This window comes from Oncorhynchus keta, chromosome 19, assembly GCF_023373465.1.
Source record: "Oncorhynchus keta strain PuntledgeMale-10-30-2019 chromosome 19, Oket_V2, whole genome shotgun sequence".
Taxonomy (NCBI): Eukaryota; Metazoa; Chordata; class Actinopteri; order Salmoniformes; family Salmonidae; genus Oncorhynchus; species Oncorhynchus keta.
Window position 1 is genome coordinate 12,356,960 of NC_068439.1, and position 7,429 is coordinate 12,364,388.

Sequence of the window (7,429 nt, forward strand, 5' to 3'; positions counted from 1 at the left end):
CTGTGTTTGTGTTTTTTTTCTCCATTGGAATGTGCTTAGCCTGGGTGTAGTCTGTGTTTGTGTTTTTTTCTCCATTGGAATGTGCTTAGCCTGGGTGTAGCCTGTGTTTGTGTTTTTTTTCTCCATTGGAATGTGTTTAGCCTGGGTGTAGTCTGTGTTTGTGTTTTTTTTCTCCATTGGAATGTGCTTAGCCTGGGTGTAGTCTGTGTTTGTAACACTCCACATTTAAAACACAACTGAATAAATGTACGTGTCTATGACCATGAGATGGCGTAAACAGTGCCTCCTCTCCCTGCGGTATAGAAAGCGGTATTCCCCGTGGACAACCAGAGCCTCTCTCTTTCTCCCTGTTGCAAACAGACACCTGGAACAGAGTCCAGTGCCTCCTCTCCCTGCGGTATAGAAAGCGGTATTCCCCGTGGACAACCAGAGCCTCTCTCTTTCTCCCTGTTGCAAACAGACACCTGGAACAGAGTCCAGTGCCTCCTCTCCCTGCGGTATAGAAAGCGGTATTCCCCGTGGACAATCAGAGCCTCTCTCTTTCTCCCTGTTGCAAACAGACACCTGGAACAGAGTCCAGTGCCTCCTCTCCCTGCGGTATAGAAAGCGGTATTCCCCGTGGACAACCAGAGCCTCTCTCTTTCTCCCTGTTGCAAACAGACACCTGGAACAGAGTCCAGTGCCTCCTCTCCCTGCGGTATAGAAAGCGGTATTCCCCGTGGACAACCAGAGCCTCTCTCTTTCTCCCTGTTGCAAACAGACACCTGGAACAGAGTCCAGTGCCTCCTCTCCCTGCGGTATAGAAAGCGGTATTCCCCGTGGACAACCAGAGCCTCTCTCTTTCTCCCTGTTGCAAACAGACACCTGGAACAGAGTCCAGTGCCTCCTCTCCCTGCGGTATAGAAAGCGGTATTCCCCGTGGACAACCAGAGCCTCTCTCTTTCTCCCTGTTGCAAACAGACACCTGGAACAGAGTCATGCTGCAGTGAGGGCGGTGACATCGTCGTTTAGAAACAGAGGGTTATTGTGTAGTCACCGCTTCGGGATAACAGGAATGTTGAACACACACAAACACACCAGTTATGTGTGTTTTGACTCGTTACCCGCAGTCCATGTGGTTATATCTGCGCGCGGGCAGGTTTAGGGTACATTTTGTGTGGATAAAGGGCGGGTGGGTGGCGCGCGGTTTGAATAAATATATAACAATACCTTAAATCCATAAATGTATCATTTTTGCTCCATTGAGCTTCTTCTTTAATTATTTTAGGCGATCTGGCATTAGTGTGTAAGCCCAGTGCTGTAAAGTACCTAAGTAAAAAATACTTTCAAGTCTTAATTCGTTTTTTGGGGGTATCTGTACTTTACTATTTATATTTTTGACAACTTGTACATTTACTTCACTACATTCCGAAAGAAAATAATGTACTTTTTACTCCACACATTTTACCCTGACACCCATAAGTATTCGTTACATTATGAATGCTTAGCAGGACAGGAAATTGTACTAATCGGACTCACTAAACAGAGAACATCCCTGGTCGTCCCTACTGCCTCTGATCTGTCGGACTCACTAAACAGAGAACATCCCTGGTCGTCCCTACTGCCTCTGATCTGTCAGACTCACTAAACAGAGAACATCCCTGGTCGTCCCTACTGCCTCTGATCTGTCGGACTCACTAAACAGAGAACATCCCTGGTCATCCCTACTGCCTCTGATCTGTCGGACTCACTAAACAGAGAACATCCCTGGACGTCCCTACTGCCTCTGATCTGTCGGACTCACTAAACAGAGAACATCCCTGGTCGTCCCTACTGCCTCTGATCTGTCGGACTCACTAAACAGAGAACATCCCTGGTCATCCCTACTGCCTCTGATCTGTCGGACTCACTAAACAGAGAACATCCCTGGTCGTCCCTACTGCCTCTGATCTGTCGGACTCACTAAACAGAGAACATCCCTGGTCGTCCCTACTGCCTCTGATCTGTCGGACTCACTAAACAGAGAACATCCCTGGTCGTCCCTACTGCCTCTGATCTGTCGGACTCACTAAACAGAGAACATCCCTGGTCGTCCCTACTGCCTCTGATCTGTCGGACTCACTAAACAGAGAACATCCCTGGTCGTCCCTACTGCCTCTGATCTGTCGGACTCACTAAACAGAGAACATCCCTGGTCGTCCCTACTGCCTCTGATCTGTCGGACTCACTAAACAAATGCTTCCTTAGTAAATGATGTCTGAGTGTTGGAATGTGCCCCTGGCTTTCCATCAACGCAATAAAACTAGAAAATGTGGCCATCTGCTTGGCTTAATATAAGGAATTTGAAATTATGTATACTTGTACATTTACTTCTGATAGTTAAGTACATTTTAGCAATTACATTTATGTTTTGATGCTTACGTTTATATTTAAAAACCAAATACGTTTAGACATTTACTCAAGTAGTATTTTACTGGGTGACTTTTACTTGAGTCATTTTCTATTAAGGTATCTTCACTTTTACTCAAGTATGACAATTGGGTACTTGTTCAACCGCTGTGTAAGCCTAAACTTTAGGGTCTAACTGTATCCGGAACAAATAGCCTACATATCAATCACCAAAGGCTTTTGGGAACAGGTAGAACAAGTTTAAAAGTCCATCCACGGGGGTTAAAATGAGAATGTCGGAGTTGAATTCAATAATAGAAAATAGTTGAAAATAAAGAGAAGGGAGAGTAAAGTCATGTTTGAGAAAGATTTGATGATAGCAGTGCTGGCTATGTTATGTGTGATGATTGTGAGGCGCTATACAAATTCGAAAGTCACAAGATAGGGCCTTCAAATAGGACTATGGCACATCAAGGGAACTGTAGCCTACTGTTTAGATGAGGTAAATGGAAACTGAAATCTGGACACTTACTGTAAGTCTATAACCACTCACATAGCCTCAATATTAACTCCTGCAGCATTAAGCATTTCTTGAAGTAAATTTATACACCAAATGTAGGCACATTTTGACTCGGGAACAAGAGTGGAGACATGACTTATTTATTTTTGAGAGAATGTGAACGTGTCTAGTTTGAGAAACAGACCTCAACTGGCAGCTTCATTAATTAAATAGTACCCGCAGTCTCAACGTCAACAGTGAAGAGGCGACTCCGGATGCTGGCCTTCTAGGCAGAGTTCCTCTGTCCAGTGTCTGTGTTCTTTTGCCAATCCTAATATTTTCTTTTTATTGTCCAATCTGACCTATGGCTTTGTCTTTGCAACTCTGCCTAGAAGGCCAGCATCCTGGAGTCGCTCGTCACTGTTGACATTGACACTGGTGTTTTGTGGGTAATAATAAATGAAGCTGCCAGTTGAGGACTTGTGAGGCATCTGTTTCTTAAACTAGACACTCTAATGTACTTGTCCTCTTGCTCAGTTGTGCACGAGGGCCTCCCACTCCTCTTTCTAATCTGGTTAGAGCCAGTTTGCGCTGTTCTGTGAAGGGAGTAATACACAGTGTTTTAAAAGATCTTCAGTTTGTTGGCAATTTCTCACATGGAATAGCCTTCATTTCTCAGAACAAGAATAGACTGACGAGTTTCAGAAGAAAGTTCTTGGTTTCTAGCCATTTTGAGCCTGTAATCGAACCCACAAATGCTGATGCTCCAGATACTCAACTAGTCCAAAGAAGGCCAGTTTTATTGCTTCTTTAATCAGAACAACAGTTTTCAGCTGTGATACGTAATTGCAAAAGGGTTTTCTAATGATCAGTTAGCCTTTTAAAATGATTAACTTGGATTAGCTAACACAACGTACTATTGGAACACAGGAGTGATGGTTGCTGATAATGGGCCTCTGTACGCCTATGTAGATATTCCATTTAAAAAATCAGCTGTTTCCAGCTACAATAGTCATTTACAACATTAACAATGTCTACACTGTATTTCTGATCAATTTGATGTTATTTTAATGGACAAAAAATGCTTTTCTTTCAAAAACAAGGACATTTCTAAGTGACCCCAAACTTTTGAACGGTAGTGTACATACATCCAATCAGAGCTGAAATCTTATCAGAAACATATTGGTTCGTTTTCACAGCTTTCGATTTTCTTATAACCGGTCAAACGGACAGTTTTATAACGTTTTAGGCTTATTGCATTTTCTCCCCGGTCCCTAAACGTCTTTGCTCTGTGAAAGAAGCAGAGATGAGAAAACTTTACCGATGTCAAATAGATTGAAACATTTCATTCTATCGATTTATTACATTCTTCTGGTGAGCAAAGGATTATTTCGGCTTCTAGGGCAGTGGTTCCCAAACATAGTATTATTATTATTATAGTTCCGTACCCCTTCAAACATTCAACCTCCAGCTGCGTACCCCCTCTAGCAGCAGGGTCAGCTGTACCCCCTCTAGCAGCAGGGTCAGCTGTACCCCCTCGAGCACCAGGGTCAGCTGTACCCCCTCTAGCATCAGGGTCAGCTGTACCCCCTCTAGCAGCAGGGTCAGCTGTACCCCCTCTAGCAGCAGGGTCAGCTGTACCCCCTCTAGCAGCAGGGTCAGCTGTACCCCCTCTAGCAGCAGGGTCAGCTGTACCCCCTCTAGCAGCAGGGTCAGCTGTACCCCCTCTAGCACCAGGGTCAGCTGTACCCCCTCTAGCAGCAGGGTCAGCTGTACCCCCTCTAGCAGCAGGGTCAGCTGTACCCCCTCTAGCAGCAGGGTCAGCTGTACCCCCTCTAGCAGCAGGGTCAGCTGTACCCCCTCTAGCAGCAGGGTCAGCTGTACCCCCTCTAGCAGCAGGGTCAGCGCACTCTGAAATGTTTTTTTTTTGCCATCATTGTAAGACTGCCACACGATACATTTATTAAACATAAGAATGAGTGTGAGTTTTTGTCACAACCCGGCTCGTGGGAAGTGACAACGAGCTCTTATAGGACCAGGGCACAGATAGTAATATAATAATCAATAATTTTGCTCTTTATTTAGCCATCTTACATATAAAACCTTATTTGTTTATCAATAATGGTGAATAACTCACCACAGGTTAATGAGAAGGGTGGGCTGTAAGGGATGCACATACAGTGCGGTGCAGAAGTATTCATCCCCCGTGGCGTTTTACCGATTTTGTTGCATTACAACCTGTCATTTAATTGGATTATTATTTGGATTTCATGAAATGGACATACACAAAATAGTCCAAATTGGTGAAGTGGAATGAAAAAAATAATTACAAAAACCTCCCCGGAAAAGTGGTGCGTGTATATGTATTCACCCCCTTTGCTCTGAAGCCCCTAAATTAGATCTGGTGCCACCACTTACCTTCAGAAGTAATTACTTAAATAAAGTCCACCTGTGTGCAATCTAAGTGTCACATGATCTGTCACATGATCTCAGTATATATACACACCTGTTCTGAAAGGCCTCAGAGTCTTCAACACCACTAAGCAAAGGGGCACCACCAAGCAAGCCGCACCATGAACACCAAGGAGCTCTCCAAACTGGTCAGGGACAAAGTTGTGGAGAAGTACAGATCAGGGTTGGGTTATAAAAAAATATCTGAAACTTTGAACATCCCACGAGGCACCATTAAAATCCATTATAAAAAAATGGAAAGAATATGGCACCACAACAAACCTGCCAGAAGAGGGCCGCAGATCAAAACTCACGGACCAGGCAAGGAGGACATTATTCAGAGAGGCAACAAAGAGACCAAAGATAACCCTGAAGGAGCTGCAAAGCTACACAGCGGAGATTGGAGTATCTGTCCATAGAACCATTTAAACCATACACTCCACAGAGCTGGGCTTTACAGAAGAGTGACCATAAAAAAGGCATTGCTTAAAGAAAAAAATTAGCAAACACATTTGGTGTTCGCCAAAAGGCATGTGGGAGACTCCCCAACATATGGAAGAAGGTACTCTGGTCAGATGAGACTAAAATGTAGCTTTTTGGCCATCAAGGACAATGCTATGTCTGGTGCAAATGCAACACCTCTCATCACCCTGAGATCACCATCCCCACAGTGAAGCATGGTGGTGGCAGCATCATGATGTGGGGATGTTTTTCATCGGCAGGGACTTGGAAACTGGTCAGAATGGAAGGAATGATGGATGGCGCTAAATTCTTGAGGGAAACCTTATGCTTATTTATTTTCCGTTTTGTACTTGTAACTATTTGCACATCGTTACAACACAGTATATTATGTGCAATGTTTACTGTAACTTTGTATTGTTTATTACACTTTTGTTTATTATCTACTTCACTTGCTTTGGCAATGTTAACATATGTTTCCCATGCCAATAAAGCCCATTGAAATTAATTGAGAGAGAGATAGAGAAAGGGAGCGCATTTCTCATGCAGGGAGAAAATTAGCACATGGACGTGAAACGCTCAAGGTTGAAACATTACAAAGAAGAACATTTCAGGTGTTTTTCGAACGGACTCAGTCTCTCCTGGGACGCGGGATGTGCTGGGGAATGCACAAAACAACAGCTGCTACGATGAGAGAGAAAGAGAGATGTCTCGTTTTCACTTTCTCCTTTTCGCTTTGAAGCTTGCCGGGTGATTCTACATGAAGCAGATGAACGGGGGGATATTTAAAAAACGATGCACCAACGACCACCGTGCATTCCCGGCGCTGCTTCTTGTTAGCGCGGCCGCAAGGTATTTCCCGGTTGATTATCGGATAGTGTCAGTAGTAGCCTGTTGCTGCTGGTGTCTCGAATACAAGCCTGCTCCTGGTGTGGATATGACTTCCTGGCTACGTAAATACGACAATCCTGTGCTGCTCTTCCTGCTTTTGGCCGCTAACATCACCAGCGGGAGCTCTCATTCCGGTGAGTGACAGAATATACCTTGACAGCTCGGCGAGGCTACTGCAGAAAGAGCGAATGGAGACGTATCTTTATTAAATGGATAACATCATCATTGTGTTAATGGGTGTCACAGATGAATGAATAAAGCAATCATTAACTATGAATGAATGTCCGAGTGTCCCGGATTTGCGTTTATTATGCTATGTATGTAGTTTATGAGACCAGTCTGGATAAAAAAATATATATATAATTTTTTAATATATTTTTTAAATTAACAACAAATCAATACATAAAGCACATGAGGGAACACAAGCATACATAGATTACAAACAATGGACGATAATGTACTCGTCAATGTCCGGACTCGTCACCCTGCTGGTCATCTATCAGCGTCCCCGACGTGACGTTGCACTGACACATCTTACTGTGTCAATAACAATGAAAACCACATATAACCTATCAATGCACTGAATCTATCAAATACATTTTTCATACTGTTATATGCTCAGCCTTATATTATAAATCTCTTCAGGCATTGAAAAGGCGTTGATTATGTTTATCAGGGCATTGATCCTGTTATTGATCTGTCAAGAGCACAGCTACACAGTAATTAAGTCAGAGCTGCTTGTTAATTCACTAATTAATTTAA